At 38.0% G+C, this 26,774-nt stretch overlaps 1 pseudogene; it reads right to left on the bottom strand.

The window, feature by feature from the left end:
• Positions 1-446: 446 nt before the first annotated feature.
• On the bottom strand, positions 447-26,459 carry LOC127417122 (beta-1,4-N-acetylgalactosaminyltransferase 3-like; annotated as a pseudogene).
• Positions 26,460-26,774: the final 315 nt, after the last annotated feature.

Below are 26,774 nucleotides of genomic sequence, written 5' to 3'. Positions count from 1 at the left end.
TTCATTAACAATGACACTACGCCAAAAAGGAGGAGGCCACTGACCTGTTCTGTATCTCCAGTTTTTCCTAAATGGCCTTTGAGCAGTTTAGTTTGTGTGTCCTTGATGTCCTTAGAAACCGAACAAAAGAAGCATTAGATTGGAGTCAAACACCATCCCTGGGAATTATCCAATAGCAGCCGGAGAGGTCAGGATATAACAGTGTTTAGTGTTATTTACAGTTACTTTTAAGCAACTTAAGCATCACAAAAGTCTCTTTCCTGAGTCGCTGTGCATTATTCCACACTCATCACCTTAAAATCACCCTCAAAGAGCTGTGATGGATGGATGCTGTTGACCTATTACAACTCAGGAATGCCTCGAGGAGGCTCACCGAATGTCGAGTCACCTGCCGGTTGCCGTTTAAAGTGCCATGGTTGTCAGCAGTGGCGAGACCGTTGGCGCGGTTATGTGTTGCGCAGCATCTGCCGGTTCCACATTCCTCTCTTTGAGTGAAAGTGATGGAAGAAGTTTCTCAGATAGATTCGTTCCACCTCCAAACCTCCCTGTAGGATCCTTGAGAAAAAATAAGAGTGCACTAAACTTTTTTTATGCACGACTTCACGATATTTTATGTACTTTACTCCTAAAGATAAACAGCAGCAAGAAACACATTTAAAGGGATAATTCACGCAATAAAATAATGAAATTATGTCATTAACTACTCGACCTCATGCTGCTTAAAGTCAACACGAAATGCCTTTCGCAAACCCATTTTACATCTGTAATGTGACCCATTTCTGAATGAAACTCGATATGCAACAAGACAAAAATGTAGGGCCAGACTTGATTTTATTTATCGGCAATTGACTGGATGGTTAAAAGTCCAATATGACATGTATATGACAGGAAGTTTGATGTTGAGTTGTTATACACTGAAAATCTCTTACATTTTATTCACGTTTCCGCAAGTTCTAACCTTGTGCTAAATCTGCCGACTTGTTCGTGTTCCTTAGAAGAAAAAAAAAACTAGGGCTGTCAATCGATTAATTTATTATCAAATCAATTACATGATACGGTGATTAATCGCAATTAAACACATATATCAACATTTGCTCCTCAAATAACAATAATCCAATATATAATGACTAAATAAGTTATTTAAATTAGGGCTGTCAATTGATTACAAATTTTAATCGAATTAATGACATATGTCGATTAATCGAATTAAATCGCAAACATCATTATTTGCTGAGAAAGGCCCCAAATAAAGATAATTCATATGAAAGATGCATAATAATTAAAATATTTATAAATATAATATGTAGGGCCTATAATAAATATATAATACGGACTGAAATTCAGATTAAAAATAAATTGCATTATTGTGGCAGATTAATAAAGCATTAAATAAGACAATACAAAAAGTGGCTTAAGAACTCAATACATTGTTTATTCTCACATCATTGAACAAGCCTACAGTTGATAGCAATCTGTTTTGCATGGAGTTCGTCAATGTGTTCTGTTCTCACAAGACGCATTCTTGCGTTCCATCTGGGCTATTTTTTTTCCTCCCTAATTTGGAATGCCCAATTCCCAATGTGCTCTAGGTCCTCGTGGTGGCGTAGTGACTCGCCTCAATCCGGATGGCGGAGGATGAATCTCAGTTGCCTCCGCGTCTGAGACAGTCAATCTGCGCATTTTATCACGTGGCTTGTTGAGCGTTACCGCGGAGACATAGCGCGTGTGGAGGCTTCACGCTATTCTCCGCGGCATCCACGCACAACTCACCACGCACCCCACCGAGAGCGAGAACCACATTATAGCGACCACGAGGAGGTTACCCCATGTGACTCTACCTAGTTGTGTGTGGATCACGGAGAGTAGCATGAGCCTCCACATGCTGTGAGTCTCCGCGGTGTCATGCACAACGAGCCACGTGGTAAGATGCATGGATTGCCAGTCTCAGAAGCGGAGGCAACTGAGACTTGTCGTCCGCCACCCTGGATTGAGGTGAGTAACCGCGCCACCATGAGGACCTATTAAGTAGTGGGAATTGGGCATTCCAAATTGGGAGAAAAGGGGATAAAAAAAGAAAAGAAAAAGAAAACAAAATTGTGGAATCTTTTAAACTTGCATCTCAAGATGTATGTATTCTGTTGTGCTTCCTCCTAAGTGAGCAGTTCTCATTCTGTGGCTGCACTGCTGGTGTGGTTTGTTGAGGTGCGCTGCCACCTACTGACGCGGCTCCTAAAAACACATCTACATCAAGCTTGAATTGCTCGTATGGTAGAAAGGCCGTACTTTTATAACGGAATCTACGTCAGGGGGCATGATTAATTCTGTAAATTTTTTTAACGCGTTATTTTTTATATAATTAATCACACTAAATTAAATCAGTCATTAAGTAATTATAAATATAATAAATAGCATAAAAATGCTTTACATTATTGGTGGCAGAAGAGTCAAGCACTGACAAGACAATACAAAATGTGGCTTTAGATATTGCTTCATTGTTTATTTCCATATTATGGCCTACAGTTCACAGCAATCCATTTTGGTTTTGAATTCGTTAATCTGTCTGAGACAGATTTATTATTAGGGCTTTTCTAAGGATGTGTCAACGTACATTTGCGGACAAGACAGACAGATGTTCGAGCGTCTCACATTGGTTGCATCGCATCATAAATACCGTTTGTAGATTGTGTCAAAATAAACGTATTTTAAAACTTAGAAAAGCACATCTTGAGATCCCTGCATTTGGAATTGTGCTCCAGCCAGCTGCATTTGAACGCAAGAATGCGTCCTCATTTTGCTGGAGCTTCGCTTACTGCCCCCTGCAGAAAACACAAATTCTATCATCATTTACTCACCCTTATGTTGTGCCAAACCTGTATGACTTTCTTATGTGGAACAAAAAAGTATATTTTGAGATGTCTTTTCAATACAACGGTAGTGGATAGCAATTCACTGCAAAGATTAAAAAGGACCCAAAAGAATCATAAAAGTAGTTCATGCGACTCATGCATCATATTCAGAGTCTTCTAAATGCATACGAGAGGTTTTGGTGGGAACCAACTTGACATTTATGGTATGTTTCAGTGAAAACCTTGAAACAGTCTCCTTTTGTGTTCTGCATAAGTAATTAAGTCATGGGTTTTAAACGTCATGAGGGTGAATAAACGCTGACAGAATTTTCATTTTTGGGTGAATTACCCCTTTAACATTGGCTTGTGTATTACTGTATCAGACCTGTGCAGTAGCTCCCAGTCCTCTCCACCCCAGCGGTCAGTGAATTCTTTGGTGTTCATGCCCCCAATAGAGTCCAGGTCTGATTTATAGATGCCCAGAAGTCCAAAGCCATTCACCTCCCAATAACCTTCACAATAAACACACAGATAATCTATGTTCATATAACAGAAGTGATTGAGATATATAGATATATATATATATGTATATATATATATATATATATATATATATATATATATATATATATATATATATATATACACACACACACATACACTGTATAAGTGTGACCATCACTGTCAGCGACGCAAAAACAGATACAAAGTGGTAGCAATTCATTTCAGAGTATTTTAGCACTTTGTGCATGTGCAATATATTTTGTATATATATATATATAATTTATTAAACATAGATATATTTTAAGTATGCTTTGTGATGTTATATAGACACTGAATGAATTAATATGCACATGTGCACACTGAACATGCAAAAGCAGTGTTCTTACATTATATTTTTTTCCCTTAATCTGTTATTTTTCTTGAATGAGTCTTCCAATTCTATCAAATAATGTCTGAGAATTGTTTGGAGTCCGTTTTCTCAAAAACACAGTTTTCTGACAGACATCATTAAATGATTACATCTTGATAACGGTTAACCCGAGACCTTCCTTCTCACTATAGTGCAAAAATATCAAAATGTGATTCTGGGTAAATGCGACTCAAAATGTTGGAGCAGGTCACATTTACATATACAAGTATTATATGCATGTACTAATAATTACTATGTCTATAATTACAAAAAACACAACATAAATTAATCTGCCTATTATTATTAATGCCTAGATTATTTCCTGATAACCATACCTTATCAGCAGAAGTGCATCAGTTACAAAATCTGACATGTTTGTCAATGTGTACATTTTGCACCTCATTTGATTTCATTAAATTGTAAAGGGTTGGTTCAACCATAAATGCTATTGAAAACCCATATCAACCACTAGTGTTCTGTTCATATATACAAAGCTGTGTTAGAGGAAGTGAGCATCTTGTTTTTGTTAGACTCTGTCGGTGTACCATCAGGTTCCAGCGGTGTAGCGCCACAGTTGAGTCTCATGACTATTGGCGCGAAAGCCATGCGTCCCTCCACACAGTGTTTCCTTACAATATCGATGAAGCCAGTTGGAAAATAAATGTGCAGATCACAGAGAAACACAATACTGTGATCATCCTGCCCAAAAGACAGAGAGACTGTTATAAGCCACTGAAGAATCAATTCCCTTGACCCCCCTGTTTTCTAACAGGTTTCCTAAACACTCCCTGCATCTGCCATTACTGTGTTTGCTTGAACATCCCATTTAGCCCGACACCGCAATGCTTTGATAGCACCACAGTGTTACACTTTTTGGGAACAAAACAACCTACAAATGGCTTACTTATAGTTGTCTAGGCATATTAAGCTGCGATGGGAGAATGTAATATCGATAAGTTCACACTTTAATGAAAATCTTGGTTGAGTGGACGAGTGCGTTTCTAAACTCACAGTAATTAGGTCTATTCCAGCCTGCAGCCCAGCAGATCTCTCAAAGTTTCCACTAAACCGGAGGTACTGATACCTGAACAAGGACACATCCACAAAACACAACTGACAGAGAGCCAACAGAAACCTGATCTACAACTCTCTTTAAATCTACACCTACACCTGATTTTGGCCAACTCGTATTGTAATGGATAAACTTTGTAAATTTATGACATTTAAAACAAATGTGACAACCTGCCCTGACCTGGCTTAGAAAAATACCTTTGTCCTAAGAGCACATATAAAACTTTCAGTAAAAATCTGACTTCATAATATAGTTGACTCTTGCCTGAATGTACAACCCCAATTCTGAATAAACCTTAGTTAGTCAACACTGTTCACCGCAGCATCCACAGATGCAAGTTAAGGCTTTACTATGCAAAGGAGAAGCCATACATCAACACTGTCCAGAAGCGCCACCGAACTTCTCTGGGCTCGGTCTCATCTTAGAAGTAAAGTAGAAAAGCATCAGGTCAAAACGCCAGTGTCTGTCATGGTATGAGGGTGTGTCAGTGCCATTAACATGGGTAACCTGCACATCTGCGAGGGCACCATTAATGCAGAAAGATATGTACACATTATGGAGCATACTACCATCCAGACGCCGTCTTTCCAGGGACATCCCTGCATTTTCCAGCAGGACAACTTCAAATCACATATTGGCTGGATTGCAAGTGCACGGTAGCCTCAGCAGAGAGTGTGGGTGCTAGATTAGCCTACCTGTAGTCCTGACCGGTCTCCAGTTGAGAGTGTGTGGAGCATTATGAAGCGCACAATATGGCAATGAAGGCCCCATACAATTGCACAGTTGAAGATCCGCATAATGGATTAACGGGGGAAAATTCTGCTTGCTAAACTTAAACTTGTGTCTTTATTGCCCAAATGTTTAATAAGTGTTATTAGAAGAAATGGTGATGTTACACAGTTGTAAACACTCATTTGTTTTGGAGCCTGTTGCAATCATCTAATCTGAAATGAGTGTATGTTTAAAAAAAACAACAAAAATTTAATTCACAAGGCAAAACATCAAATAATGTGTTGTTGTAGTGCTTTCATTATAGCACATGGTGATATCACTCCTATTTGTTTTTATTAGCTTTTTTCATACTGTCCCAACTTTTTCAGAATTGGGGTTGTATGCCAGTGTGGTTTGATTATGTTCGCTCGTTTACCCAAGAGCTTTGACAAAAACATGCTGATGTTTAAGATTTACTTTAGAAGGTAGAATTCACACACACACACACACACACACCATGTTTTTATATCATTGTGGGGACTCTCCATAGACTTCCATGCATTTATTGGATTTTATACAGATCTAACGATCATTTCTATCCCCTAACCCTATCCATAAACCTCACAGAAACCTTTTTGCATTTTCAAAAAAACATCATTTAGTATGTTTAATAAGCCATTTCCCTCGTGGGGACCGCTGGCTGGCTCCCATAATGTAGGTGATCTCAGGTTTTACTATCCTAGTGGGGACATTTTGTCCCCACAATGTAGTATAAACATGTACACACACACACACACACACACACACACACACACACACACACACACACACACACACACAACAGTTTTGAGATAAGTGTTTGAAATCAACATACAAAACCTCTGCTAGAGAAAACACATATTCGAGTAATTGGACTCAATCTTATCGTTACTGAGATATAGGCTTTGTGACAAATTCCCCATGTGACAACTAGCCCCAGTCTCCCCTAAATATATTTGTAAACCTATGGACATACCTGGGTAAGTAAGAGTTTTGTAGAGTTTTCTCAATATCTATATCAGTGCTTTCATAGTCAGTGATTATGACGTTGAAGTTCTGGTCACCAGTGATGTGGTATATCTCCTCCATATCAGAAATAAACTGCTGTACCCAACGAGCCCGATTCTTCACTGCAGACGCACAAACACAGACATGTGCTCACAGTTTCTTGTTAAAAATATTTCATGGAGTCTACACGGTAACGCGTGAATGCAATCGCAATTCCTTCTCTTTGAAAGTGCGTGCTACCTGGTATGATGAAGTGGACCATCGCCGCTGAGTTCCAGTAGAAGCCGTATGGATTGCAGAGCTGAAGTTCAGCATCATGAAAGTTTTGTTTGCGATAGCCCAACTCACTGATTCTTTTCAAATAGACGTACTGAGCCAGACGCAGGTGCTGTCCTGAAGCTTCCAGCAGGTCTAGTTCCAGTAGATATCAACTGGCCCGAGGATAATCAGACCTCTTCTCAATGTTCAATATACGATCTAGAGAGAACTTCCTGGACACACACAGTTGGTCTGTTGTGGTATGTTCGGAATAGCATACTACTGAAGCTATTTTCCAGTATGAATTATGCCATGAATCCATGAACCAAAACAACCAGCTCAGCTCACTGCATCGTTCACAGTGCGTCATGGGAGTGGGCGGCCGCTGCAGTGCTCTTTTGGTGCGCTTCGTTAACCGCAATTATCTGATTGATGGATCTTCCTCTTTAGGATCATGGGTATTGTAGTTCTTCAGCAGGAATACCACTATTTAACTTATTTAAAAAAAAAAAAAAGAGTTTAAATAATGCAAACTGATGGCTTCAACAGAAGATTTTACCATCGATTAACAAACTCGGATCTTATGATAGGTCTGTCTTTAAAGTTTTTTTTGAGTTAGCATTAAATATAATTTGCCTATGAAAAAAATGAAATGAATTTTGACTTCCAGAAACTGACTGACCAAGTTTACACGCACATAAGTAAATGGTTTATTCCAGGCTTTTTGCAGAAAGCGCTGCTCTGAAACGTCATATAAACAAGTACGCCGTTTAAAGGGATAGTTCACCCACAAATTAAAATTCTCTCATCATTTACTCACTCTCATGCCATCTCAGATGTGTATGACTTTCATTTATCTGCTGAACTCAAATGAAGATTTTTAGAAGAATATTTCAGCTCTGTAGGTCCATACAATGCAATTACATGATGATCTGGGATGGCATGAGGGTGAGAAAATTATGAGAGAATTTTCCTTTTTGGGTGAACTATCCCTTTAAGGGATTAAGAGAAAGTGGTTTAACACACCTGGGTTTCTACCAGAGAACGCAGTTTACGCCATTTGGTAAAAGAAAATAAGCAGCGTTTTTACAGGTTTTTGAAGAGTTAAATTAAAATTAAAATTTGTTGAATTTAAGTTAAAAATGTACATTCGAATGCTTGTTTGCCAAGCACTTACAATGACTTTAGACTGATCGCATTATTGCGCTAAGTTTACCAGAATGCAGGTGTCTCGAGACACGTTTTTAAAGGTTGGAGTTCTTTTAAACTTGACACGGCATCTAAAAAAAAGTGTTCCTGCACAAGACTCTTAATAAACTACAAAACCTGGCGAAATGATCAAATATGTCCATCTAGTCTAGTGCACGTTTACATAGAAAAACAACTGGAAAACTGTGTGGATGGACGCAAAAGCGTTCAGTGTTAAAAGCCCCTTAGGTGGAGGTCTTTGGCCATTGCGTCTTGCTCTCTTATCAGCATTTCTCAGATTAAAGCAATGGGGTTTAGGAAAGGAGTTGAATTTGGATGCGTGTCTCTCGAGATCCTTGTGTTCTGTTCTATTCTGTTCTACTCCATCTGTTTGAACAGCTGGCCAAATACCACTATGATCTGGGAATATTACTACCATACAGACAACTATAATGAATGAAAAAAAAACTGTGGTTTCACTGTTATTAAGAAGCTTGAGTCTGGGGTAGTACTGTGGCACCAGGTCAACACAATGTTAACATATCACTGTATTACATACTAATATAGCAACATAGCCATTCTGTTACAGCCAGTATTGTTCTTTGCAATAGAATGAAACATAATGGTGTTTGTCTTATATGTATTTGTTGCACCCTCTTGTGGACTAAGGAAAAAATGTCAATTTAAAAATCTGTAGATTTTAAAATTCGAATTTAGTTTCTCAGCCCAGCTGACAGCCCTGTGCATGTGCATGGACCAGACCGGATAACTGTCGTCAAAGGACGGATCTCTAAATCACATCAACAAGTCAACACAGTGCAAAAAACTCAATTACTGGGAGTACAGTGGGGAAACGGAAAAGCACATTTGCTATAAAAAATAGAATATATAGATATACAGATAGTTGCTTACTGATCGAGCCACATGTATACAGGAGTAAAGTTAAAGCACAGTCCACGTTAATGCATAGGTCGTTTCAGCCTTAAGCAGCTTTCTTGCAATAAACGGCTTTATGGTGTCCATATAATTGAGCTCACTTTTGCACTCTATACTGTATACTACTGCAGTACCCACAATGCAATGTGTCCTTGACCTTCTATTCTGTGTAAAGAAATATCAACCACAGATATTCCACTGGCAAGAGTTAAGACATTTTTACACAAAATTTGGAATAAAATAGCACAATACTAGCTATATTTCTGAAATAATAACTGAACGTAAAATTAAACATGAACGAGGTAGAACAATGTAGCACACTTCTGTTTGAAATGTTTATCACAACATACCACATTATTTTTCACATTATTATTATTTTTGGATTTTCTCCCCTTTTTCTCCCAATTTGGAATGCCCAATTCCCAATGTGTTTTTTTTTTTTTTTTTTAAGTCCTCGTGGTCGCGTAGTGATTCGCCTCGGTCCGGGTGGCGGAGGACGAATCCCAGTTGCCTCCGCGTCTGAGACAGTCAACTTGCGCATCTTATCACGTGGCTTGTTGTGGCAACGTGGCAACCACGCACCCCACCGAGAACGAACCACATTATAGTGACAACGAGGAGGTTACCCCATGTGACTCTACCCTTCCTAGCAACCGGGCCAATTTGGTTGCTTAGGAGACCTGGCTAGAGTCACTCAGCACGCCCTGGGATTCGAACTCCAGGGGTGGTAACCAGTGTCTTTTACCACTGAGCTACCCAGGCCCCCATTTTTCACATTCTTTAAAAAAATTAAATTAGTAGTTCAGATCAAATGCATTTATGTCCGTCTGCATGGTTTTTCAATAGCCGTTTAATATAAACGTGCAAGATGGACGTTTTCACCGTTGTGCCATGGCTGGCTGTTTTTCCAGTTTCTCACGCAGGAGTGGTGTGCTTTTTAGACATGTTTACGTCTCAAGACACCTGCGTCCTGTTTACGTTTCGATTTTTTTTTTTTACCGCAAGAATGCACTTGGTGTGAATCAAGGGATCAGGAATTGACTGGTTAGGAGGTCCCTGTTATCTCCTGCTGGTTAATGCTGGAACTACACCATATGATGGCAAAAAGCATGCTTCTCTATTGACAGTGTTATGACCCAGTTGTTGTGGTTTTGGTTGTTTGTTCTTTTGTAGGTCTGATTGGTGATTGGGGCGTGAAATCTTTTCTTGGCACCTTATTTAAGCAACGTGCAGTTGTGAAGTGACGCCGCCGCTAAGCTGTTGCTTAGGCAGTTTGCCAGACCGATGCTCCAGTTTCTGAGAACATTTGTTTTTCATTTATGTATTTGTTTTGGAGTCATTACTGACTAACATTATTGGTTACGGATATTTCTGATTATGTGGTTTCATTTATCCTTGTTGTAATAAATTCTTCTCAAGTTAATTCTGCCGTGTTGTCTCCCTTTTATGTCACATCTTTGAGCCAGGAGTGACAACAGCCATTTAAAAGTAGCTGTGTGTATCCTGACAAGAGCTACTTGGTCTTAACGGCCCCTTATAAAGTATATACTATGCTGTAATCAGTATACAGTACGGCAGTATTACATTCCAAATATTCAGAGCCTTTAACTTTGAAGCGTGTTCATTGAGATTGCTATTGCGTAAATAATCGTAATGGCTGACCTACCTTGGATATTTCTTGTCAAGTTTCTTCATGAACGCGTCCACAACAGATAAAGCATCCGACTCGCTGAGCAGCAGGTTCCCAGACACATTACACTTAAGATCAATCCAATCAGAGCGCATGGCATGGAGATTGAAGGGACTGACATGAAACGTCTGAGCCCAATTGACTTCCACGTCAAACACAGCTTTGTTGATGGAGCCGTAGTCCACTTCATTGGAGTAACCATTACCCACCCAACTGTCTCCATCATCTTGTCCAACCTCAGTCTCTCCAATGTGTCGCTTCATCCTTTATGTGCTTCTCTTTTTCCTGTCTAACATCTTGAACACGTCCCCATTGGTTATATTTTTCCATAGCTGGACCAGCTGTGGCACATCCCTTACGCTCATTGGTCAGGTTGTGGTTTTGTTTCTGGGTGATCCCAAGATGATGCACTACATTTTTATACTTGCTGAGTTTGAAAGTATTATTGTTGTCATTTTCAGACCAAGAGTGCTTTGGTTTTGATCTACCTCGCATGACAAGACCATCACCTTGAACGGCTGCTTCTTCTGGGTACGATTTAGCTGCTTCCTTGATCTTCAAAACTTGGTCTGCAGGCCACTTCATTGTGTCTGCTTGGATTCGGTCACCTTCCAAGGGTGCTGCCTTATCCTGGTCGTTCTTCAACATGGTCTTCTTTTCTTCTATCTGGTCCAATGCATTCTTGGGTGCATGGTCTACATCTTCTCCCAAAAACATGGTCTTATTACCCAACTGGATTTTTGGCCATTGTATTGGGTCTGCTTGGACTCCATCCCCTTCTAAGGGTGCCACTTCATCCTGGCCATTCTTCAACATGGTCTTCTTCACTTCTAACTTGTCCAATGCATTCTTGGGCACCTGGTCTTCTTGTTCTCCCAGAAACACTGTCCTATTACCCAACCGCTTTTTGGGCCTTTGTATTGAGTCTGCTTGGACTCGGCCCACATCCAATTGTTCCAATTCATCTTTCTTGTTCTTCATGGTCTTCTTCACTTCTACCTCATCCAATGCATTCTTGGGTAACTAATCCACAGGTTCTTCCAGAAAGATGATCCTATTAAACAAACGATTCACAAAGACACCACGTTCACGTTGGACCTCATCAAACATGGCGGAGTTGGTTAATGTAACTCCATCCAACACGGCTGCTTTCAAAGACTTATCATCATGTGCTTCTTGCCCGTTCTCCACTGGAATACCTCCGTCTATGACTGCAACAAGGTTTGAAGCATGGAATTACACTTTTAGGTGTAGGCATGTAAATGTGGAATGAATAAATACTTTACGAGGCCCAGTCTTCTTTCAGAGTCCTTTAAGTTCATCACACTGATTGCATATTTTACAGTAAGTTGAGTGCTAAAGACAAAATGAAGTTAAATTTGATCTCATGTACTGACAAAGCAATAGTTCGACCAAAAATGAAAATTCTGTCATAATGTAGTATTATAAAAGCAGTCCATGTGACTCGTGCGTCATATTCCAAATCTTATAAAGGCATACGACAGGTGTTTGGAATGAAAACGAAAATACTTGTGTTGATTAATGCTAAAAAAATAAAAAAAATAAAAACGTGATCCACTGTGTACTGTATGAGCTTCTCTCAAAGATCAACAAGATTTTCTCTGAAAAATGGCTTCCATTTTGGCTTGTTTCTTACCAAAACCTATTTTATGCCTTCAGAAGATTCAGAATACGATGCAAAAGTCACATGGACTATTTTTATGATAATGAATTTTATGACAGAATTTGCTGTTCCTTTAATAAACATTCCTGGTTGTATTGTGCACGACTCAATATTTTTTTCCTTAGGACTAAATGCACTGTCTCATAGCATTTCATCAATATGTAAAACTCTCTGCTTTTGAAATGATTGTTCATTTCTACTTATGTAATGAAGACATAACTTCACTAAAGTTTTACAATATAATAAAATCCAGATAGATAGAATTAAGTTAGCAAGTAAGGAAGGAAAGAATGAAAAAAAGCTAGAAAAGAAAAAAAGAAAAAGAGAATTAAAGAAATAAAGAAGAGAGAGTACTTTTGCATCCATTCTTTTTTCTTTTTTAACCCAAAAATGAAAAACAAGTGGTTTTTTTTCTTTATTGGTTTTAACACTGATAAATAAAATAAGCAGATACAAACTCATTTCTTGCTGACCATTTCATTTTCTATTTAAAAAGGAATAAACGAGACTGGGGGGGAAAAGCTCAATTTTTGTTGTGAGCGGCACTGAAATGCCCCTTTCATCTGCCTGGTCAACCCGCCCCGTCTTCTGTATCCTACTGCCTTCAGCTAGAATTAGAGTTGGGATCGCTCTGCAAATTTGTCTCAGTTTTCAGTAAATTTTGTCCCGAACCACCACTAACTGTAATCTATGCACGCCATATGTATTAGAACATTGCTGCTTGTCACATCATGGTGTTGTTGAGAGGTGCCCCTAATGGACGATGCGTGAGAGATCGCAAGCCACATCACTTGGCCATATGCTGAGTGGGAGTTGGTCTGTTATATATTATTTGTATTTTTAATAACATTGTATGATTGTGTAGTGACTGTAGTGCCGCATCCCATTGATAAATGTAATTTAAAAAAAAGTTGCGTCACTTTGTACAAAAGCCCCACGAGTTAATATGAGTTAACACAATTTAATTTAGTTTTGACATTTAATAATATATTGACTAAATGTTCATCCAGGCTGAGGCAACTACGTTGGCAGCACACACTATCAGCAATCTACGGCTTGCAGAAATTAACATTGCACTTATGCAGATAGGGTGAATAGACGTCCCAATAACAGGGACAGTCCTGATTTTACACGCCGTGTCCTACGTCCCGATGGACCAGTCGGGACGCGTTGTGTCCGAATCTTAGCTATTAGAATTTTATGTCCACTCCAATCCATGTTCATGATGCCTAAAAACATTAATTTTGCATTCACTTTTATACAAAGCAACAGAACTCTTTTTTTTAATTTTTTATTATTATTACATTCATCAATGGGACAAGAATACACAAGTACTACAAAATCATACAATGTAATTAAAAATAAAAATTACATATAATAGACCAACTCCCAGTCAGCACAAGGCCAAGTGAAGTGGCTTTGATCTCTCATGCATCATCCATTAAGAGGCAACAACACAATGATGTGCCAAGCAGCAAGATCCGAATACATATGGCATGCATAGGTTACTGTTAGTGGTGGTTCAGATCGGGACAATATTTAAAGAAAATTGAGACAAATTTGCAGTGCAATCCCAACTCTAATTCTGGCTGATAGGATTAAGGCAGTACAGAAGACGGGGCGGGTTGACCAATCAGATAAAAGTGGCATTTCATGTGCATATCAAATTTTCAAGCCGTAAATACATTTTTTAAACAATGAAAAAAAAAAAGTAAACTAAGCCATTTTCCCCTTTCTCTTTATTAATTTTTAAATAGAAAATGAAAGTCAACAGAAAGTGAGTTTGTATCTGCTTATTCTATTCATCAGTGTTAAAACCAATGAAGAAGAAATCTGCATTTCTCGTTTTTCATTTTTGGGTTTAAAAAGTAAAAAGGTATGGATGCAAAAGTACACGGACCAAGAAGCTAGAAAAGAAAGAAACAAACAAGACTATAAAGTTTCACAATACAATCAAATCCTGATGGATAAAATTAAGTACTTCTAAACGCCATTCGAGGCCTTTAAATCTAAAGAAACTTTGAAATTACTGAACGTTTGTTGTACCTTTGAATTTGAAGAATACCTCTTGATTCTCCGGCAGATCCAGTTGGAGGTAGTTTGAGAAGCCGTATCTTAAAAAAAAAAAGATTTGAATTTGAATTTAATACACAATTTCAACTAAAGTGGCATTTTGTACAACCAAAAAACAAAAAACAAAAAACAAAAAAAGCCAAGCTTGGCTACAGAGATGTAGATTGGTGGGTGTCTAGTGCAGTGATTGTATTTGTGTGTGTTTACCTGTCGAGGTAGTAAGCATTCTCTCTGTAGAAACATTTGTTATCACTCTCCATGTGTGTGAGCCGTGTGAAGTCATTAGGATACACGTAAGAGAGGTGCACCTGCAAAACATAAGATTCATCAAGATACAGCCACAACTAACCTAAATGAACACTTTGCAAACATCACCTCGACACTTTCCAATTAGTTTAATAACTCGGCAATACAATGGCCTGAAAAGTATTTAGACATTTTTTAAAGTTGTAATGTGTGAATGCACTTCAATGCAATTCAAATGTGTGAATGCACTACATAACAACCGATCAAATTAGGTTGCAACTGCCAGCAAATGATGCCGACTTTTTCTCGGAACCAACTTCACATTTCTGAGCAGTTTGTGTGTTTGTGTAAGCACTTACAAACTGCAGGCCCTGGTAGCGCAGAAGAGGATAGCCCTTTATGATGTAGCTGGGGTTATAGATACAGTCTGGTAAAACACCACGCAAACGCGTCCTGTCCAGTAATGGAACTACACATAGAAATACAACTGTGAGCACACAAACAGACAAATGGGCTGTTGACAAGCCATTTCAATCGATGACATTTGATCTAAAACTACTTTTACGTTCTACTATTTTTAATTTACTTATTATTCATGCAGGTTTTGCAACCTTCGTTTCATGCAAACTTTTTTTTTTTTCAAATTGCCACAGCGTAGGACTATTTCAGTGAACTGTGGAAAGCAAGAAGGTGATTAAAAATGATGAAAAAGACTTACCGGTTACAACATCTAAAAATATACTATTGGATTTAATAGGCAAATACTGTATGTTATATACAATCGGAATCGATTGTGTCACCACCATGTTTTACTATGGCTCTTCCTTATGCATTCCCACTCTTTTCAAGGCACAATTATTCAGGACATTTTATGTGCCCGACAAGGGTAATATGTCAGCAAAAACACACGCACCCATTTAAATCAAGCTTTTATTTTGCATTTCTGTTTGTTTTTGATGGTAGTTTCTCACCTCCAGATAAGCAGTTCACTACATGGTGTGATTATTAATCCCTGTAAAGCTGTGATTTAATAAATATATAGTCTGTATGTGCTGCACACTTCATAGTACTCTGCTCTCTGTCATCTCACACACACAAGAGCGCACGTGATCACGTTGAGGTGTTTTCAGTGTTTAAGCGGCCAACTTCACACATTTATTTTGAAGAGTGCATCACTTGCAGATTATTTATTTACTCAATTAAACCACAGACATTTGCAGTTAAATGATCACACTAGGACATATCGCAATTTTAATTTCATTAATTGTGCATTCATACTCCATGACATTCTGCGTCTTTTAGCTAATGGCATTTTTATGACTATATTCCGTCTGTGTTTTCCACAAACAACATGTGGTAAACACGGAATAAGCTGACTCCGATCGTCGTATTATTGAAAATTAAGTCACATCCCAAGGTATTTGTTTTACTGGCATAAGAGCAAGCTTAATAAGTAATAAGCGCTGTCTTTCCTAACACAGCAAAATGAAAATGAAACGTTTGATCTGCTTGGATCTGGCATACGGCTTAATCATAAGCGTTCCGCACCGACAATGTCATGCCGTGATCCAGTAGTGAGAGAGAGTTATTTGATTTTTTATAGTGAAAATTAAAAATCAAATAATTTGATTTCATTTTTAATTTTGGCACATATTTTGCAGGTTTTTATTTTTATCCTTTTATTAATTTATTTAAAAGTGGCAGAATCTTTCTTCCAAACAAAATTCCATTCAATTAAATTGTGTAATTTTTAACTAAATGATATTAAGAAAACTTGAAATATTTAGTTAATATTTAGTTTAAGATTAACAATTAAATTAGAAGAAATTAAGAAATTGAAACGCATAATTCCTTAAAATATTTTTATTTTGATTGTAATAAACGTTACTACACCTTTTACCTTATTTGTCAACTATGCACAGTATATTTGGTCTTATACCATGTTGCATTTCTTTGCACAATTTTATGTGTATCCAACTCAGCTGTAAATGTTTTGAAATGTAAAAATGTAGAAAATATTTGTCATGCCACATTTTCGGAATATTTTGCGTAATATGTTCAGCTGTTTTTAGTTTGAAAGTGCTTTATATATACACATATTTAACCTGAAGTATATAAAAAAGCTTATTGCCATGTTACTAGTCAGCTTTCTAATTCCTTAAACAGATACAAGTATCTATTGACACAGAGCACTCGTTCACTGCAACATCTCACTTGGCCACAGGCTGGCACTGAATCTATTTATATTACACAAGAAAGAAAACAAAAAAGCAATAAAGACATTTTTATTATGTTTCTAAATCTGTACATAGATGTGAATCACATTTATTGCAACAGGACTGTCATAAATCTGTCAGGTTAACTTTATGTTTGCTATATTTGTGTATGTGTTTCTCACCCTGATGAAATGAGTCGCGTGGATCGGCCCTCAGCATGTCTGCTCCATGCAGTGGAGTCTGTGAGGAGCTCTGGGGCGGAGCTACATGACTGACATCTCCTGCCTTCAGCGATGACTCGTCTGAATACACACACACACACACACACACACACACACACACACACACACACACACACACAGTGTCTGCCCAAAACTATACAAGCACACATTTACACAGAGATGAATACTTCAACTGTTGCAATAAGATGACAACACACACACACACACACACACACACACACGTGTAGAGGGAGATGTACTTGGAATCGATGATTGAAAATACATTCCCAGGCTTTTTGAGTTGCCACTGTAAGCAGATATGTAGAGTTAGATGCTGTACAACAGTCACAATAATCACAAAAACAAGTACACACACACAGATACACCATGAGTAAACAATCTTACCGCAACCTCGACGTGGTCCGTTCCTTGATCGTTTTGTTTATGGATGAGCTCAAAGAAATATTTCTTGCTCATCTGCATACTGTAAGTCACAAAAAGCAATGTGAATATAATACAAAATACAAAACTTATACTGTATATAATATATAATATAACAATCAGGGTTCCCACACTTTTTGACCAATTAATTTCCAAGATATTTCCATGATAATTCCAGAATGACTGGAGTTAAGGATTTTTAAAACATCTTTTATAGAGATAGCAATCAAGGAGAGCAACTAGAACATTTATATTTACAATGGAAATTTCCATGACTTTTAAAGATTTAACTCATTAAGGTGTCTTGACAAAGCCAAAATACTGTTATGTCATGTCGTAACGTGAACACACCAATATTCTACAATCTCTGTTTAGATCATTTTTTTTTAAAGACCTAAAGTTAGACCAAAATTTCTAAGGTGAACTCCTAAAGCTTTAAAGCTACATCCACCAAACTCAGCACAGACCTTCAGACCAGGGCTGGATTGGTAATCTGGCATACCGGGCATTTTCCCGGTGGGCCGACGCACTTTGTGGCCGATCGGGGCGGACTGGCCATCGGAAGAACCGGGCCAAATGGGCCGCGATAAGCTGAAATGAGCCGCCGTGTTATGCAGAACGGGCCACAAAACGGTGCCACGATATGCTGAAAGGGATATGCAGCGACACCCCCCCCCCCCCCCCCACACACACACACTCTTTTGGGCCAGTTTCTATGTAAAATCCCGGGCCGATTTCTCTTCCTAGTCCACCGCTGCTTCAGACTGTTCTGAAATAATGTGCCATGTCTTCTCCAACTGCTCGGACTTCCAGTCTTCTCTCAGCGGATTAAAAAAATATGATAAAAAAAAACAAAAATCAGAAAAAACCCATAGACTTACATTGACGGAATGGTCAAATGGACCAACAAAATGCTTGTTAATTTAAGCTAAAACTGTAAAAAAAATAAAAAAATAAAAAAATAATTAAAAAAAAACATCAAATGTAAACAAACCCACAAGAGGCCTTTAATCTGCTTTAAGTTAATTGTGTGCTTTCTCGCTCGCGCTCTCTAATATAACCCTATATACAGTTGAAGTAAGAAGTTTACATACATCTTAGCCAAATACATTAAAACTCAGTTTCACAATTTCTGACATTTAATCGTAGAAAATATTCCCTGTCTTAGGTCAGTTAGGATCACTACTTTATTTTAAGAATGTGAATCATCAGAATAATAGAGTGAATGATTTATTTCAACTTTTATTTCTTTCATCACATTCCCAGTGGGTCAGAAGTTTACATACACTTTGTTAGTATTTGGTAGCATTGCCTATAAATTGTTTAACTTGGGTCAGATGTTTTGGGTAGACTTCCACAAGCTTCACAATAAGTTGCTGGAATTTTGTCCCATTCATCCAGACAGAACTGGTGTAACTGAGTCAGGTTTGAAGACCTCCTTGCTCGCACATGCTTTTTCAGTTCTGCCCACAAATTTTCTATCGGACTGAGATCAGGGCTTTGTGATGGCCACTCCAATACCTTGACTTTGTTGTCCTTAAGCCATTTTGACAACAACTTTGGAGGTATGCCTGGGGTCATTGTCCATTTGGAAGACCCATTTGTGACTGAGCTTTAACTTCCTGACTGATGTCTTGAGATGTTGCTTCAATATATCCACATAATTTTCCTTCCTCATGATGCCATCTATTTTGTGAAGTGCACCAGTCCCTCCTGCAGCAAAGCACCCCCACAACATGATGCTGCCACCCCCATGCTTTACGGTTGGGATGGTGTTCTTCGGCTTGCAAGCCTCACCCTTTTTCCTCCAAACATAATGATGGTCATTATGGCCAAACAGTTCAATTTTTGTTTCATCAGACCAGAGGACATTTCTCCAAAAAGTAAAGATCTTTGTCCCCATGTGCACTTTGCACATGTGCAAACTGTAGTCTGGCTTTTTATGGCAGTTTTGGGAGCACTGGCTTCTTCCTTGCTGAGCAGTCCTTCAAGTTATGTCGATACAGGACTTGTTTTACTGTGGATATAGATATTTGTCTACCTGTTTCCTCCAGCATCTTCACAAGGTCCTTTGCTGTTGTTCTGGGATTGATTTTCACTTTTCACACCAAACTACGTTCATCTCTAGGAGACAGAATGTGTCTCCTTCCTGAGCGGTATGATGGCTGTGTGGTCCCATGGTGTTTATACTTGCGTACTATTGTTTGTACAGATGAACGTGGTACCTTCAGGCATTTGGAAATTGGTCCCAAGGATGAACCAGACTTGTTGAGGCCCACACTTTTTTTTCTGAGGTCTTGGCTGATTTCTTTTGATTTTCCCATGATGTCAAGCAAAGAGGCACTGAGTTTGAAGGTAGGTCTTAAAATACATCCACATGTACACCTCCAATTGACGCCAGTTAGCCTATGAGAAGCCAACACAGGCTTGACTTCATTTTCTTGAATTTTACAAGGCACAGTTAACTTAGTGTACGTAAACTTCTAACCCACCTGAATTGTGATATTATCAATTAAAAGTGAAACAATCTGTCTGTAAACAATTGTTGGAAAAATTACTCGTGTCATGCACAAAGTAGATGTCCTAAATGACTTGCCAAAACTATAGTTTGCTAATATTAAATCTGTGGAGTGGCTAAAAAAATGTGTTTTAATGACTTCAACTGTGTGTGTGTGTGTGTGTGTGTGTGTATATATATTTATTTATTTTTCCTCTGGCGGTTAATCTGACTGTGACAGTCTGTCTATTTAGCTGGCTGTTTGCATTACTGTCATATCTGTATAACCATCAAACTTAAAACTTTTAAAACCAGTTTAAACTTTTAAACTTTCAGACAAAGCTTTAAACATCCAGCAGATCTAGAACAAGCTGCTGGATGACAATTAGTCAGGCTTCAAAAGTGGACACTCCACCGAGACTGCCCTGCTGTCTGTCACTGAGTCACTGAGACGGGCGAAAGCTGAATCGAGATCATCCGTCCTGATTCTGCTGGACTTTTCTGCAGCCTTTGACACAGTCAACCATCAGATCTTACTCTCTACCCTCTCCTCGCTGGGCATCACAGGAACTGTGCTTCACTGGTTTAATTCCTATCTCTCAGGTAGGTCCTTCAAGGTAGCCTGGAGAGGTGAGGTATCCAAGCCACTTCAGCTACTTACTGGGGTACCTCAGGGATCAGTGCTTGGGCCACTTCTCTTCTCTATATACACAACATCACTGGGACCCATCATTCAGGTACATGGTTTCTCTTACCACTGCTACGCTGATGACACGCAACTCTACTTGTCTTTCCAGCCCAACGACACCACAGTGACTGATCGAATTTCAGCCTGCCTGGCAGACATCTCAACCTGGATGAAGGAGCACCACCTGCAACTCAACCCTGCCAAGACTCAACTCCTTGTCTTTCCAGCCAACCCTGCTGTTGAACACAACATCACCGTGCAGCTGGGTGCAACTACAGTAACGCCTTCCAAATCGGTCAGAAATCTAGGGGTAACCATCGACAACAGACTAAATTTCACAGACCACATCTCAAAGACCACAAGATCATGTAGATTTACACTCTACAATATCAGGAAGATAAGACCCTTCCTCTCTGAACATGCCACACAACTGCTTGTCCAGTCACTTGTCATAACTAGACTGGACTACTGTAACGCTCTCATTGCAGACCTCCCTGCATGTGCAATTAAACCCCTGCAAATGATCCGGAATGCAGCAGCACGTCTGGTCTTTAATGAACCAAAGAGAGCGCATGTTACACCACTCCTTGTCTCTCTCCACTGGTTGTCAGTTGATGCACGTATCAAAAACAAGGCTCTGATGCTGGCATACAGAACAGTCACTGGGTCTGCTCCAGCATACCTAAAATCATTTATGCAGAGCTATGTTCCCACTAGAAGCCTGCGGTCGGCTAAGGAATGTCGCCTTGTTGTACCAACACAAAGAGGCACCAAAACACTTTCCCGGACTTTCAGCTTCATCATACCACGATGGTGGAACGACCTTCCCAACTCCATCCGTGAAGCTGACTCACTCTCGGTCTTCAAAAAATGACTAAAAACACATCTTTTCCATGAGCACTTAACCAGTCATTAATAATAATAAAAATAAAATAACTAAATACAAAAAAAAATTCTTGTTGCACTTTTAATCTGTTTTGAATACTATTATGATGCTAGTGATACTTTGTAATACAGCACTTTTCATACCACTGTCTCCTAAGATGATTTGCTTATGTTTTCCTCTTTTGTAAGTCGCTTTGGATAAAAGCGTCTGCCAAATGAATAAATGTAAACATCTAGTTCTTTACTTTTCTTGTCTTGGAAATCTATATTTTAAAATTACCTGATATTTCCAGGTTGTCTATGACCATGGAAACCCAGTATAATAATAGAATAATGTATAATATAATATAATATAATATAAAAACTAAATAAAATTAATAAATAATATTGTGTTGACATATTGACAGCCAATCAAATATAGTCCGGCCCTACATTACTGTCTCACTCAAAAATATGCCATATAATAGATGTTCCCACAAGCTTTAGTCTGATTTTCTGATTCTGGGAACATAAATAAATAAATACATTTGCACACTATTCCCAATCTCTTTAAATTACTTCACACTTTGTGCCATGGCCAGACATTCAAGCATCAGCTTGCAAACCTACACACAAAATCTAAAAATAGTTTTTCATCATTTAAGTATTTGGTCATAACATGAAAATGTGTATTAACAATTCCCTGAGGTGTTAAGACACAGATAAAACAACCCTCACACTTATGGAATGAGATTTGATATCTGACTGGCGTATTTCCCATACTCGCCAGGGGCGCTCCATTCTCTCCCTGTCTAAAAATTGAGAAATCACAAAAAATCTAAAATAATTCATTTCGATGTGCCAGAGTAAAACTAATTACAGAAATGGCTAATCACATCCAAAAATTTAATTTACTCACACTAGTCATTCCAAACTCATTTGCAAAAGGAGAAATGTTTTTAGGAATCTTTATGCAGATCTTTTTTTTTTTTCAAAGACAGTTTATGGTGACCAGGTCTGTCAAGTTTCAAGCTCCAGATAGGACCAAAACACACCATAGAGTAGTCCATATGACTTATGCACTATATTTTAAGTCTTCTGAAACCATACAAATGTTTTATTCCAGGCTGCTATTGTAAAAACGAATTTTGTTTTTAAGTGACTCGCCTGGTTAAATAAAGGTAAAATAATAAAAACACTTATGCGAGTAAAAAACCCAAAATAAGGTTGTTATTAACTGAAAATCTTCCCCTTCGCTGCTGCTCTCAGATCTCTTTCTCAAATTTAAAAGTTGCGTTCACTTATGACACGTTAGGACCAATGTCATTTTGGCATCTTTTAAATGTGAATGCTATCAGAGAGAAAGATTTTCAGCACATAACGACTTTTTTGCTAAAAAGATGCTTTTTTTGTTTGGTCCTTTTGGTCAGTATGAACTATTTTTGTATGGAAAAGAGCTGCATGAAGATTGTCCAAAACTTCACATTTTTTGTTCCATGTAAAAATAACCGAATACAAGTTTGGAACAACACGAGGGTGAGTAAAAAACACAGAACTTTCATTACTGGGTGAACTACCCCTTTAAATATCCCTTTTACTGTTTTCAAGGAATATTTTGGGTTCAATACAAGGAGGGACAAGTCAAAATAAATTTTTGTGGTAATCAATATTATGCCACAAATGCTGTCGATTGAGCTTAACTTGCATTGAACCCGGAATATTCCTTTAAATATCAGTCAGCACTTGTCTCACAGACCTTTCCAACATAAGTACGAAGTTTCAGATTGCCTGGACTCTCATCGTCACTGAGCCAGAACTCACTGTTATCATCAGACGACACTGCAAACAGAAAGTCACCTGCAGAGCAAAGAGAAAGATTAAATGTAGGACAATAGTGATTTTACACAATCTATACATGTTTGTGTGTCAGACGAACCATCAGTATACGGATGTATGTAGCCAAATATCCTGAGTCCATAATTGGTCCAGCTGGGCGATACAGCAAGTTTGTTCACAGTGGTACGAGACTAAAGAGAGAGACATAGTGTTATAATATAATTTGCAAAGAATACAAAACTAATATTACAAAAAAAAAGAAACATGCCTACATGTGTGATGAATTTAAGACCCCATGAAATGGTTGTCTGGCTGGTATAGGATGTAACACAGTTGTTCCATTGAAACAGGATGTTGATGTGTCCTATTGTAAGGATGTCAAATTATTTGCTTATGATTTTTTTTTTAATCTCTGAGCTACTGTCTGCTAAGTAGTGTTGCATTAAGGGGCGTTCACACATACAGTGTTTCAAGAATATAAGAAAGAGTGGAAAACCGTCAAACAATATGACACATTACGCACTTTTGCAATGTATATAAAAACACAGGGTTTATAATTTGTCACAAACACAATATAGTGCTCTCAATGGCTGTGCAACTTCACAAGAACAAATAACCACATATATAAAGACAACCCGATAAGGTTATTTGAGATACCAAATACAAAGTCCAAGTAAGCAACGGCAAGTGGACCAAAGAGCATATTTCAAGAGGGAGTGACGCCTTAACCTCTCCTTTAAGAAACTGCTCTGGTGCCAAAAGCAGCACTTATATTTGAGTTAAAACAACATACTTCGATAAATGAAATCCCAGTAACTGTTCATTTGACTATATTTATGTGAATATTTATGCACCTACATGAGGATACAGTGGATAATGTAGATTCTTCCTTAGCTGAGCTATAGATGTGCCACACCAGTCCTCAAAGATGTGCAGATTAGCCAGTCTTTTATACTGAGAGCAAACACAGAAGCACAAACATATATGCATATGAACAGATATAAAAAATTACAAAAAATCTATCTGTCCTGTAAAAAAAGCTAGCATTAATTATGTCTACAATAATGCACTTATAGTGGAAGTCTATGGGGCAAAGCAATAGAGGAAGACCGATATATCGGTTTTACCGATTAATCTGTGCCGATAGTTGCTTTTTGGATCTAACGTTATTGGCAAAAATCTATGCCAATAGTTGCCAATAGTAATTTTATTTTATTTTTTATAATTTCGTCATTTCAAAATAAGAGTCCCTGGCGTGTTTTGGGCTTGTTTATACTTAAAAGTCCTGTGTCATGCACCAAATCTTCTTTTTTTTTTCTGGTTATTATTGGGATTTTGGTTGAACAATAAACTGCATCTGGGCTTTTATTCATTTAGGAGTCTTTGTGCCTATCATTGTAAGGAAACTACATAATGTTTTTGAAAACTATCGTCTGATTAATCGGTTATCGGCCTTTCCCACAACCTTAGTTATCGGTATCGGCAAAATCCACTATCGGTCGACCCCTACTGCTCATACAGTATTTATAAGCCCATATAATAATGTTCACTTACAGCGATTCTATTCTAATACATTGTAGATGATTGTAAGAGTGCATGTTTTGTTTCTATTGTGTGTTTGTGTGAGCTGAAAGCAGAGTTGTTTCAAAATAAGAGTTCCTGGTGTATTTCGGGCTTGTTTATAATTAAAAGTACGTTATGCACCAAATCCAAATGAGAGTTTTGGTTGCACAACAAATAAGCATCTAGGATTTTACTCATTTTGGATTCTTGCAGCCTCAAAGTCTTGCCTGTCAAAGTAGACTAAAAAAAATTCAACATTCAATAAATCATTTTTAAAAACTATCGCCCGATTAATCGCTTATCAGCCTTTTCCATCAGTCAATATTGGTATCTGCAAAATCCACTATCGGTCAACCTCTACAAGGCAACGCACAGGAATAAATGTTAAAATACACACCGTTTTGAAAGCATAACCACAAAACTTAAACATTGTGTTAAAATGCGACTGTGACAAAATCACTTCGTAACCTTGTCTGTGCAATGTCATATCCAATCTTTCAACTCCTGTCATGACTATGCAAAGGTAACTTTGGCACAATACGCACACGGATTAGTGCTAAAAGAACGATTTAGATATATCTACAGCTCAAACAGCACACATTTATGTGAGAAAGAATTAATACAAGTGCTTTAACAAAAATATAAGAATCACACTTATGCTTCTAAACCCTCTGGAATGTCATGCCCCTTAGACTGCCATTTTACGTACTTTACTGTAAACACAATTTTTGTTTGTTTTTACAAACTGAAGGACGAGTCCAATTATTTTCTGTGGTAATTTACAGCATGTCACAGATACTATCCATAGACCTTAACTTGTTTTAAACCCAGAGCATTCCTTAAAATACATAAAAAACAAAAATTCCAACAAAGAATAAGCAAAAATCATGTGAAAAAGTCATGTGTTTTACTATAAATAGTACACAGTGACAATAGATGCCAATAGTCATGCCAAAGGCAAACAGAATTTGCAGTGGACAACATGCAGGAAACATTCTCGTGTAGTTTAATAATATCATGGTATACACATAAATGGATCATACATAAAGGACTCCAGACTTGACAATCCAGAGTGAGACGACTGTGCTATGCATATTACACTTGTTTTTTTTAGGACATGTACCATGGTAGTACCAATTTTTCAGATGTCTATCATGGTATTACCATGTTTTTGGACATCCATCATGGTATTAGCATGAGTTCTTTACATGTACCATGGTTGTATCATGTTTTTGGATGTGTACTATGGTATTACCATGTCTTTAGACATTTATCATGGTATTACCATGATTGTTTTGGACATGTACCATGGTGGTGCAATGTTTAAGATATCTATTACAGTATGACCATGTTTATAGATGTCTATCATGGTATTACCATGTTTTTGGACATCATGGTATTACCATGTCTTTAGACATTTATCATAGTATTACCATGTTTTTGTCAGACATGTCCCATGGTTGTGTCATGTTTAAGATATCTATTATAGTATGACCATGCTTTTGGACCTCTTTCATGGTATTACCAACATTTGTTAGACATGTACAATGGTTGTACCATTCTTCTGGACATGCAACATGGTAGTGCCATGTTTTTGGACATCTATCATGGTATTACCATGATTCCTTGGGCATGTACCATGGTATTACCATGTCTTCAGACATCTTACATTGTATTACCATAATTTCCTGGACTTGTACTATGCTTGTATCATTTCTTTTGGCATTTCTTTTGGACATGCACCATGGTTGTACCATGTTTCTGGACATCTATCATGGGTCTAC

This window comes from Myxocyprinus asiaticus, chromosome 26 (genome assembly GCF_019703515.2).
Source record: "Myxocyprinus asiaticus isolate MX2 ecotype Aquarium Trade chromosome 26, UBuf_Myxa_2, whole genome shotgun sequence".
Classification (NCBI taxonomy): domain Eukaryota; kingdom Metazoa; phylum Chordata; class Actinopteri; order Cypriniformes; family Catostomidae; genus Myxocyprinus; species Myxocyprinus asiaticus.
This window is presented reverse-complemented; position numbering and strand designations above follow the sequence as displayed.